Source organism: Pieris rapae, chromosome 21 (genome assembly GCF_905147795.1).
Source record: "Pieris rapae chromosome 21, ilPieRapa1.1, whole genome shotgun sequence".
Taxonomy (NCBI): Eukaryota; Metazoa; Arthropoda; class Insecta; order Lepidoptera; family Pieridae; genus Pieris; species Pieris rapae.
This window is the reverse complement of record NC_059529.1, coordinates 6,762,369-6,775,456: the sequence shown is the minus strand read 5'-3', so window position 1 is coordinate 6,775,456 and position 13,088 is coordinate 6,762,369.

Sequence of the window (13,088 nt, the reverse complement as noted above, 5' to 3'; positions counted from 1 at the left end):
TATGACTCTCATTTTGTTTAAGTAGTTATTTAAAATTTTAAGCATTTAGTTTTTTAATGTACTTACGTGTTTTCTGATCCATTTATATTGAATATGTATGTAATCTGCTTTGGCTTTCTGTATTGTTGAGTTTTGCCTCATAATATGTCTATAAGCTGTAAGATTACATAAATAATTATATAAATAAATATTCTAATTCAAAAACACTTTAAAAAAACAACTGATATGGTATTTGAATGCTGGAACGCATTAATGGCATTACAATTATTTTCAATGGGGGAAATTGCTTGACATACGAGAAATTTGGCGTGCAAGGTTACGGAACGAATTAAACTTGTATGTCGAGATACCACTGTACTATGCTGATGACGTAACAATTCTTCTTAGGAAGCGTAATACAATTTCAATATATTGATTAAAAACAAACCCCCAATAATGCTTAATTGAACAAAAGCATTGGTAATCTTCTTAAGTGTTCCCCAATCGTTATGTCCTATTGTTACATTGCCGAGGCTTCCTTCCGTTTAAGGTTTTTAATTAAACTTTGTGTTAAGTTACGTTGTCAAATTTTTGCCAAAATACGTTTTTTTAGACTTTAATTAATACCTATTAAAGCGAAATAAAAAATTCAATGCAAGAGTGAAAAGTGTCAACAAAGTACGTACCAATTCTTGAAAGGCCGGCAACACACCGGCGAGTCTTCTGGCAATGTAAGTGTCCGTTTGACGACTATCACATAAAAAAGAGTATATATATACAATCACACAAGTCAATTCATTGTATGACCGAATTATGTTAAATCACGTTACAAAATATGTCAATCGTTCAGCTATATATATTATAGCCATTAAATAGGCTTCCATAAGTAACCCATTAGTTCCCTTTAAGGATACGCTTTACGTATTAAAGCCTCTCAAAGTGATAGCTAATGTAAATTTATCACCGTAGTAAAGGCGTCTTATTAAGCCTTAACTTTTAATAGTAACACCCAAATTTTGTAACTCGGGTATATCGGTGTTAAGAAATATTCACAATATCGAAATTTGATTCTTCAATGTTTTTATCAACGCTCCCGAGTACGTTGCCGGCCTATTAGAAATTGGTACGCTCTTTTCTTGAAGGACCAAACGTCGAATTGATTCCGAATAATAGAAAAGACGCGGCCTCAAATGAAGCTCAGTTGTGGAACGATGGACGTCGAGGTGATACGGGTTGAGTTTTGTATTATGTGACGTTCGATGATGAAACTTAGCTGCAGGAAATAATCCAAACAACTCCTCCATACACTTTCCATGGTAAATGCGGTAGAAAATGCAGAGAGCACCACATCTCTACGCAACGCCGAGGGAATGCAAGCTACGATACAGATTGGTAGTTGAATTTCTTAGAGTGAATACAGTCAAGTGGAAGGAGCTGGTACGCGCAGTATCTCCCACAGAACACTACCTAATCGATCTGTGGCCTGATTTGCGCTTTAAGAAAAAAAAAATTAATAATATGAACATATTTCCTAATAACAATCTAAAATATTGCCACGTCAATTGTTATTTACCCGCAACAATGTCACTCTACATTCAACACTATATTTGACGCACTATATATTTAACTAGCTGCCTTGGTCTTTTTTGACCTTTTCTTTTGTTTTCTTAGCGAGATTCCTTAAAGAAAAAAAAAGTCTCTGTCAGAATAACCAGCGCTGTAGAACAGTTTGCTCCTTAGCATATTGCTGAGCCAGGGCTAATTACAACCACAGAACACAGCAGTACATACTTAAAAAGTATCTTGTTATTTAAAAGAAAGTTATCTTCTTTTTTTTCTTTGATTATTGAGATTTTGTTTGTTTTATTATAGGTGTTATCTATGTCTACCGTATAATTGGATCAAGGTTGACGTCAACAGATTCGTATTTCTATCACGTTCAAGCGTATAATAGTTATATTAATTCACGCAACGTCTCAAGCATTTTAACACTAGTCTTGTATTCAAATTATGTATTTGCTTCTACAGCAACGTCTTTCAAAATAAAATAAAGCTAACTTTTGATATGTCAATTGTCACGAATTAAGTTGCATTGCCTCGTGTTTTATGTTCTGTGTTGTTAATTTGCTTTGAGTTCTATTTTTGAATAATTCCAATTTATATACTACTTTGTTCAGTTTATTTGTCACTTTAAGATTGTATGGGTCTTAAGGCTAGTAGGTAGCTTTTTTTACCCTATAGCGTGCGTCTTTCTTTTTTTTAATAAACAGGTTTATTTTTTGTCTTCAGCGTGCGACTCTTATCCCTGAGGTCAGGTTCGACCCCGGCTGTGCACCAATGGACTATCTTACGATGTGCGCATCTAGCATTCGCTCGAACGATGAAGGAAAACATCGCTAGGAAACCGGCTGGCCCAAAAAAGTAGACGGTGTGTGTCAGGCACAGCATGCTAATCTCCGGCTGGTCTATTAGATTGACAAATGATCATCAAACAAATATATGTTTTTTATTTAAATAAATTTAATAAATAATACTAATTAATTTTTAAACATAAATCAGTACATAATATAAAACCCTTTAAAAAACGGAACATATAATATTCGTATATGCTTAAGAAAATCTCAAATTACTACGCTATGAATACAAAATAGATATTTTTTTGTGATTATTTGCTGACTGTTATAAACTATAGGCATTCATTGAAATAATAAGTATCTTTCCCTTAGGAATCAAGAATATTGCCAATTAAAATGAAACTTGGCTAGCTTCGTTATTTTATACTTAGCATTTATTGTAATTTTTCTAGAAGCTCTCTTGTGTATTCTAACGAAAGAAACAGATATTTGTAAACCTTTTTGTTATCATTGTTAAAATTATTAAAAATTAATAATTTGTCGATGTTTCAGAACGTACAATTATCCAACTGTAATTGACAGTATGTTAAATAAAGTGTTATTGTCAGTAATGTGTAAAATCTAGTTTTAAAAAGTGTTATAGAATTCTATAACGGTTTTTTCGTATTTCACTTAATAACTGGTTACTAATAATTTATTTTTAGATAAACCATACTTAAATATATTTTTATTTATATACATGAGTCCCGTGACACAGTTAGTACGTGTAGTCGAAACGATAAAACAGTACGCTTGTAAGAAATCTGCAAAGAAGTCTTTGTCTAATCCTAATAATATATTGGAGTTTACTTTTTTAATCGAAATATTGCATCTGTGTTATTTAATAGAAATCGTAAAATGCAAATTAACTCGTAAAATCTTTCTGCTTACGCGTTGTGTTGAGGATGGTACTTGACTAGTGCGTCGCCATTTTGTTTCCGCGTTTTGGTGGGTTCTAAAAATTATGTTTAATATAAATTTTTAAAGGCAAACTTAGCAGAATTAAACATAGCAATAATACATTGCTTTATTGTCATTAATTACAACCTGAAAAGCTTTTTAAAATCTTCTCTAAAATAATAATTAAAAAAAACAGTTAGGTATATTCGCCAAAGTGTAAGGATATTTATTTATTAATCACATAAACAAATAAAATAGAAGTGTAAATGAAAAACTTATTTCATGTGATACATTTATTTTTAATTAAACAATTTTGTGACTTATATACATTCGTGAATTTAATTATGTTCCATATAAGACCTATGACTAATATACCTAATATAAACTATTTAAAATTCTATTAAGTAGAATCTTTTACTCAAAAATATCATCTGAAATAAAAGAATACTTTAAATATATTTACATATTAGTAATACCTAATGTTTAAATACTATAGAAGTTAATATTATCTTAATAATTATATACATTTTGGTTTTATTAATAAAATATAAAAGATCACTCATTTAACTATCTACTTTAGTTTTCTTTCCTTCAAATTGTATTTACGCTATGAAAATAGAAAACATGCTACAACAAATACATGCTGCAACATGAAGCTGTGTTAAAATGGTGTAATGCCACTGAAATCTGAATAAAACACTTAACCTTATTATTCCAAAAGAGGACTTAGTTGTCAATTGTCAGTTGCCTCAGAGACATATGATAGCTGACGATAAGTGTGTGGGAAAATGGATTAAATCAACTGAAAGAAATCGAATCCCATCTTTAGAGGGCGTAGTTTCAGTCAAATTTAAGTTTTTCTAATAATATTTCGTTTATTTCGGCCAAATAACGTCTAAGATGACATGGAAAGAGGTAAATAGAGAATGCAATTAGGCTTATTTATTAATTTTAAAAATTATGACGAAATTTGTGACTATGATATTGTTTCAAAACATATTTCATTCACAGGTTAAATATTTTACATACATTACTTTACAGTTAACTTATTTATTTGATTATTAAAATAATAAATAATTTGATTATTAAAATGAAATATTAATCACTTAACACTTACCATAAATGTATTAAATATAAAAATAGATAAACTTTTGACAATTATTTACAACTTTTTTGTAATTAGTTACATTCTAATAAAACGTTAAACCTAAACTATTGAATATTTTGTTCTCCCTTTACGTCAATGCCAATTTACAATGTCACAAATCATTTATTAATTAGAAGTATTATTTGACGTTTCTGAATACCGTATGTTTTAAATTTTATTGTTCAAGATTCAAATGCTATTTCCGTATTTTATTATCCTCTTGACTTTTATTACAATTTTACTGCGGTTATTTCATGACTTCCGTTATATTTCTGTTTGTTTTTATAAATATATAAAAATGTGTGATTGAGTGACGTGTTAAAATTAAAATAATAAATATAATTTTTTAAATATCACACACAGATTATTAAAATAATCAGCTTACATAGTCTGTGGTACTTTTAAGCAACTATTATACTACTTGATTTATAAAAGGACACATTTACAAATTCCTTCAGTCTATAGTTGCTTAAAAGCCACTAACCTCACCAAGGTTTTATATATTACAGTTTGTATCCCACGCTTAAAATTTTATCTCAAACAATTCTCATTTCATTTTTAAGCATCATTATTCACAACACGCAATTACCGTCTCATAACCTTCATGTACTTAAATGTAATTACAGTAAATCGATACTACATACAAGACTTTACATGCAAAGACTATGCTATTTATCCCTATTATTTAATTTAATTAATTCATATAACAGAATGCCAATCAAACAAGAGTTAAAAACGTTTCCTCGATAAGAACACATCCATATTCCATACTATTTTATTAATTACATATTGTAATTAACTGACTAAATCCCATCCCGTTTGTCAAACTTTGTTTGCTTTATCCCTTTGACCACAGTCCATTGTACAATTGCTCAACTTTTCAATTGTCAGTGACAATTGTGTGTAGGAAAATGGCGGTCTTGGTTGACATTGAATTAGAGACTAGAATTTCGTAGCTAAAATATAAGTTGGAGAGGCGGTTTAGGATACAGACCTGACTGGTATAATAAGAAAGAATTGCAATGTGAGTAAATGAAATAAATAGATCAATTTGCCAGGATTTATTTTCTAGCCAGGTCTTTTATTTTAAACGTTTAGTTCGTTTTAAAGAGGAAATAAAAAGATTACGAACTTTTAGACAAACATTCAATTAATATCATTTGTCATCTGTTCTTAGAACTAATCTATATATACATGTGTAGTAACGGTTTTATAATTAATATAAAAATATCAAACACAGCTTTCTTGATATTTATTCCATTGTTAGGCAAGTACGTTTAAACGTCCAAGTAATTTTTAGTTTCAGACAATTATCATACAGTGTATATAAACAGCGTTACTGTAATACTAATGGTTAAGCCATTTAGAGAGAGCCGATTCCATATGACGTCATCCATGAAATCCCGAATCACATTATCTGTAGCGCTGATGACGTTTAGAATCACGTGGTACGATAATATTGTAAATTACTGGGTAACTGTTACTGATTCGTGATACACAACACAGATTTGCGTGCTTTATGAATCATTTATAGAGTTTTTGTGCGGAATACCAATTTAAGCCTACATCTTAGTATGAAAGTCCTGGTTATTGTTCGCTACGCAACGCGAACGACGCCTGTCTCAGGGTTTCGAAGAGCCGTTGTTAAGAAGACGAATGCTGCTCTCTCGTCCGATACTAGTCCTGTAAAATAATAAGCTTGACATACATTTCGTAATATGTTATTTATTCGATAAATGACAAGAAGACACTGAAGTATTTCCGAACCAATTTGATTTAGGGTCCTTCAAGAACGTAGGTGTAACAATTCTTAAAAGGCCGGCAACGCACTCCCGAGCCCTCTGGCATTGAGTGTCCATGGGCGGCGAAATCACTTAACATCAGGTTCTTCTCCTAACTCCTGCCAGTTTGCCCCCTGTTTTATAAAAAAAGGGATTTGTTTTATAGAATAGGGCAAATGAGCCTACGGAAGACCCATTTTGGTCGGTGCGTCGCCGGCCTTAGACCGGCCAAAGACTATCGTTGATTCCACAATTCGCTAGTTCGCAAAAGAAAATGTTTTGTGAAGCGGGTCGCGTCGCCGTGCTTTCGTCTGCCGTAAGAAATAGTTTTGAAGATTTGTCGATGACTGATTGATTGTTCATTGTGTGTTACTGTATTTGCCATTTTAGCTTTCAAGTAATGAGCCTTTATTAAAATTTTACGTGTAAATGAATCTTTGAAAAGTACATTAAAACATTGCCCATTGAATATTTATCTATACGTAAGTAATTATGAAAATAAATCTCTTAAAATACCAATTATTTTACCCGCCGAAACATTTTCATTAAACGTCGTGTGCAAAAATTAATTGATAAACATGATACCAAAATAATTAATTACCTGTTATTAATTTATGTTATTTGTATATTTACCAAATATGAAATGGAATGCAACAAATAAAATAAATATTTGATACTTTACAGATATCATGAATCAGACCATTTAGAAGGGGCTATTGGAATCATCTTTATATTTATTTTACGTTTAAACGTAAAAGTACCAAATGAGGTGGTCTACTTGGAATGAATGATTTGATTTGATACAGTAATATTTCCAGTGCTTATATTAACTTACGAGTTAAGTCATAGCCGGCATTTATAGAGAAAACTGCGAATCTCTCTGAGTGCTAACTTAGCTAAATCTCAAGTACACGAAATTGACGACTTACCAAAAACTTACAAAAACATAATATACATAAATAAAAAATTCTGCGATTTTAGCACAAGGGGTTATGCGACAGAATTTCCATTTAAACCACCAATTCCACAATTTGGTAACTTGCACATAGCTTGCGAAAGTTGAACACGTTTAAATCTTGTGAAATTAGTGGAAGTTACGCGATGTCTACAACGTTCTACGTATCGTCTGAAGTTATGACGTAATGAAAAATTAAAAACTTATAATGAAGCTTCGTGTTTGATACATTATCTGTATGGAATCATCTATATATCTGTCTATACACATCACAATACACGTGAACATTGGTTAGGAATGCATGGATAAATGGCCTTTTTGGGTAGGATGTCTTCACTACAATCATTTAAATCATAATAGTTAACTTATCAAGTAGCATATTAGCAGTAGATTAGTAAAGAAGCTAGACTGTTGATTGAACGGACTACTAAGCTGGTTGGATGGAGTAAAATTGTCACACGATGGTACCCTAGGTAGGCTAGGTAGTGGAAGACGTGGACGAGTAGGTGTATGAATGGAAAAGATTGGAGGAGGCCTTTGCCGACTGGCAAACGGATCTGCAAAATATAAATATTAGAATAGTTTGTTTTCTTAACCTTCTAATACTTCATTTAATGTAATCTATGTTTATATGTGTACCTAAAAAGCTGATCTGAATAAAAGGCTGTATCACTACATAGTATAAAACAAAGTCGCTTTCTCTGTCCCTATGTCCCTTTGTATGCTTAAATCTTTGAAACTACGCAACGGATTTTGATGCGGTTTGTTTTAATAGATAGAGAGGAAGGTTTCTATGTATAATAACATCTATTAAATAGTGGAGAAGTACTGTTATTTTTGAGGTTTCTAATGTGATGTAGTAAATAATTACATTTTTTCCGCTTACATTGCAAACGCAGGCTGAACCCTACGAGTTTTATCAAAATAATGTACTAAGTATTGTACACATTGAAAAGGTCCACAGAAAAGTCCGTGATGGTATATTATGTCTATCTCTTATGGATAACCCACATTTTTATATACAACGTTCACAGATTATCTGTAGTGTATTTAGTATCAGCATTGCACCCGTGCGAAGCCGGGGCGGGTCGCTAGTTATTATTATTAAGCTGGTTAGCTGCGACATGTACATAGCTTAAAATTGCAATAAAGAGATATTATTAAACCTTACAAAATAGGTTTTGTTATCTAATCTTAAAAAAATATAAATCAAATCTAGATGTAATATATTATTTTTATTTACTGCCTGAAAATTAAGAAAAGTACATTTGTACATTGCTTTCCAGAAGGGAGTGATAACTGTTACTGGCAACACAGATGCAATTTTATGAAATGCTATCGCTGTTTTAATATACCATTATTTATTCATGAATGCAAAGCTAGATCAAAACTAAACATTTGGGTACTTGCAATATTGTATTCATTAAAAATTCACTAAATGTTAACAATTGCAGAGATAAAAATATAAAGTTAAAATTAAATCTGAACTAATATATAAGATAGTCGTGAGTAAATCCTTTTTGTTATAACATTCACAGACTACTTTATTTATACAATGTAACTATCTACACTGTTTTGTGTTTGTATAAAAAATAATCCATAGATTTGTTTTTTTTATTTCACAATTGGCAGAAGGCTATCTTAATGTTAAGTGATACCGCCCATGGCAACTTGCACTGCCATGGCTCGCAAGCGCGCTGCCGGCCTTTTAATAATGGGTGCGCACGTTTCTTAAGGGACCCTAAGTCAAATTTGTTCAAATTGGTTGGTCGAATCTGTTGAATGAAAATCAAGTTCAATTACTACAGATAAAGATTTTAATTAAATTTGCTGGCGCCATATTTAATCGAGTCCTTGAAAGAAATCGCACAATGTGTGACGTGAACAGATGTTAACGAGTGTACGTGACGAATTGTAATCGCCCTGCATTCGAGAATGCTTTGAAATCTAAGCTTTTGTGCGGCATTCGATCTTATTTTACGGTCGTTGCATTATAGTCTGTTATTCCACAGATTAGTGAAGGTTATTTTTAACATCAACCTGTTGACAAGCTATGTAATTTGTCTAGAATGTTCTGTGTTCCTTTAAAAGAAAGTATTCACGACATCTAATCAAGCATGCGGCATTTCAGTCTGTTTCGAAATCTCTGGTGCACCGTGCAGTATTAACATAGGTTTTTATATATAACAACCTTCACCGAGATGTTGATTTAATGAAATGTATTTTATATTTAATTTAATATTTCAATAAATATATTGCATATGGGTTGTCTAACAAATTTCATATGATATTGATGATGAAAATAAATAAATAAAATAAATTTATTCATTAAGGTAACTTAATGTACACTTATGAACGTCAAAAAAAAGAAATATACATTAAATGCTTCTTCTACATTTACTGCCAGTTCTCAATTCAAGGGCGTAGAACGTAAGGGAAGAACTGGCAATAAACTCTCCGCCACATGATTATCCGACATGATATAATCAAATAAACATCTCGGAGACAAAGGAGATATCTTCTCCTATTTACCTAGTCCTAGAGCGCTCCCTCTCTTATTCTGCTGTCTCCTTCTGTAATATTACTCTCAGAAGGATACTAATGACGTCAAAATGACGTCAAACTATTTTTGTATAAATTTGGCTACACGAATAAAATTCAATTTGTATGAAATAAACAAAACAAAGCCAAGAAATTCATTGTACATACATTTCACTTTTGAATGAATAATGATTATTATGTTAACACGTTTTTGTTAACTTACCCGAGCGTATTCAGAACAAAAGCATTGTTTGTATCAATTAAACAAATTGCAAAATTTTAATGAAAAGTACCGCGTACAATTAAATTATTTGTTATAATGAAGGCGTTATCCATAAATAAATCAACGCTCGAATAACTTCCGAAATAATCCGCTTCCGAAACAATAAGGAACATCTTTTGAATACAATACGGCCAATTTGTTCGTAGCTAAATAAGCTGCGCCATTTTGAAAGTAAAATACAAAGTCGAGAATTAACTTAAATTTTTAGAATTAATTCATAAAAATTTAGCTGACTGATGGAAATTGTTTTCCAGAACCTTTGTTAGTACATATATCAATACATAATACATATACAGATTTAATTGGATGGTTTGGATTGGATTGGGCACGCTCTGTATTAGATTTTTTTTTATAGAACAGGGGCCAACGAGCAGGAGGCTCACCTGATGTTAAGTGATACCGCCGCCCATGGACACTCTCAATGCCGGAGGGCTCGCGAGTGCGTTGCCGGCCTTTAAAGAATTGGTACGCTCTTTTCTTGAAGGACCTTAAGTCGAATTGGTCCGGAAATACTTCAGTGGGCTAGTTCCACAAAGTGGTGGTTGTGAATTGTGGAACGGCAATATGCAGTTTTATAGTTTATTTCCGAAAGAATAAAATTAAGAAGACACCGGAATATTACATATAGACATAGAACAGTGCCTGTTTTCATGAATACTTCATAGGAATTAATCAAAGATTTTCGGTTTTTAATTTAATGTTCCATATTGGTACGTACTAAACAGGTAGGATAACTAAGAATACATTAAGAAAAATCGAACTTACATTATAAAGTACCATTTACAAGATTAAAAGCCATCAGAATTTTTGGCAATTTTTTAAATCTGTGTGCTCTTTTTTGGCAGGTCCTCCAAATCCCGCCATTTTGCACTGTGCTAATCTCTGCCATGTACCACAGTTATCATGGTAATATACCATAGATTACTTACGTTCTTGGAACCATGCTAATATTGGTCTTCCGACTTGAGTGTAATCTGCGAGACGTAGACAATGATAGAGACCCTCGAGTACCATGAGCTGGTGGTGTGCGGCAGAAGAGGTATCTGGAAATAATGATATATTTATAAATTTGCTGGGTGCTTCTCGAGACATGCTGCACTTAACGATATCATACGCTGGTATATAATATTTAGGATATAGTAATAATTTTTTGGGAATAGGGAAACTCTATGTTAATAACATCCCATAGGCTCTTTTATCTCTGCTCTTTATTAAATATAAGAAATGTATTAAAGAAAGGCTGTGTAAAAAGAATTACTATAAAGTTAACGATTATCTAGTTGAAAGGCCTGGGACAAGTGCCATACAGCCTACTTCTAATTAATTTGCAATGTTTGTTTTAAAAAAGTGTTGTTTGATGTTTTGCTTTTTTAAAGGTGTACTGTTTACGCCGGCTTTTTCTCTCGGCCTACACCCTCTGTCTTCTTTGATGAGTAAGGAATAAGTCATATCTTATGTTTCATAATAAATATTTATTTTTTTATATTTATATTTCATTGTTCGTTACTAGCTCGATACTTAAAAATGTTTATTTTAAATTAGATAAAGCGCTTGAGAGAAGCTAGAGAATTTGTTATGTCCGAATGAAATATTTCAAAGCAATAATGAGAAATAAGTAGGAGTCACGTCGGATGCCAACCGTAAATCCAATAATACCGTGTCAAAACCAACAGTTTAATGTCCATATGAAATTTATAGCCGTTGGAGCATCACAAAAGATTGGAGATATTAAATACCAATTTATTGCGTTGAAGTTATGTTTAAAGAAGATTTATTTATATTTAAAATGCACACCACAAATCGAACACACATTAGAAACTTAAAGTTTTAAATTGGCAAGAAAAAATAAAAATAAAACAAGCACCCAGAAGAACCTAAATAAAAACTTAAACTACATCGAGCGCGTGACCCACAAAGTTATTGTAAGTTGGAAGATAGTTGTAATAGTATATTTCATTACAAGTGCGGAAAGCCTGTCATTGCAAAGAGTTCCGACAAATGTCTACCCGAGCCGAGGCGCAGCCGAAGGTGAGGGTTGACAGTCGGGACAAGTTGCAATGACGGTACCGCACGTGTACTGAACTACTATTTTTAATACAGTTGCGAAAAAATTAAGCAATTTAATTAAACTATTTACTTTTTTTCTCTTCTATCTACGGAATAAATTCATTGCACTTAGATATGTTTCCGGTAAATTGTTCTCCGAAGCATTTTATGCAATTATACTGCGTTCGGGTGGTATTCATTCAAATAAAATATCGTCAAAATTACTCATTTTGTGCAACAAATAACTCAACTCGAAGGAAAATTTTTGGAAAATGGCGCCATTCTGGGTAGGCAAAGGGAACTTGGCCCATACAGCCAATTCTTCAGTAGACTATTTTTATTGAAAGAAAACCAAATCTAACTCATTGAGTCCAATCATTAAATCTGATATTTAAACAAATAGTAGCTTCTTTTTAAAATATTTGCATGAATCATAAAATCTTCTGTGATTTTTTTTTAGTAAAAACTTCATGGTTAGTTTTTTCTTTTTAATATATTTTTTATTGATATGAAATATAATAAACCTAACCTAACTTATTGAATCCAATTATTAGTAAACTTTTTAAAAATACGTATTTGCATATATTATAAAATTCTTTTTAATATTTTTTTCATTGATATGAAATGAAAAGAAACCTAACCGAACTTATTGAATCCAATTATTATCATATTTAGAAATCATATATCATTAAAACTTCTATGAATGTTTTTTAATAAAACCTTCGTGGTTGGTTTTTTCTTTTTAATACACATTGTTTTGACAGTTGGCAAAGAAAACGCACGAGTGCGGGAATGGCAAAGAAAAAGCACGAGTGTGTAATAGCCCACTTTCCGAACGCTATACCTCCCTGCAATATGCCACTTTTTGAGCAACTGTATTAAAAAATATATTACCTAATGAAAATTCAAATGTAAAAGTGTGCACAATATTGAAAAACATTATAATTATAAAAGAGAAAATAATACAATATAAATAAATGACAAAAAATCAGGTGTAAGTTAAAATCTTATATTAGGATATTGGCACAGTTGAACTGTAATTTTCATACTATCTACGTCTATC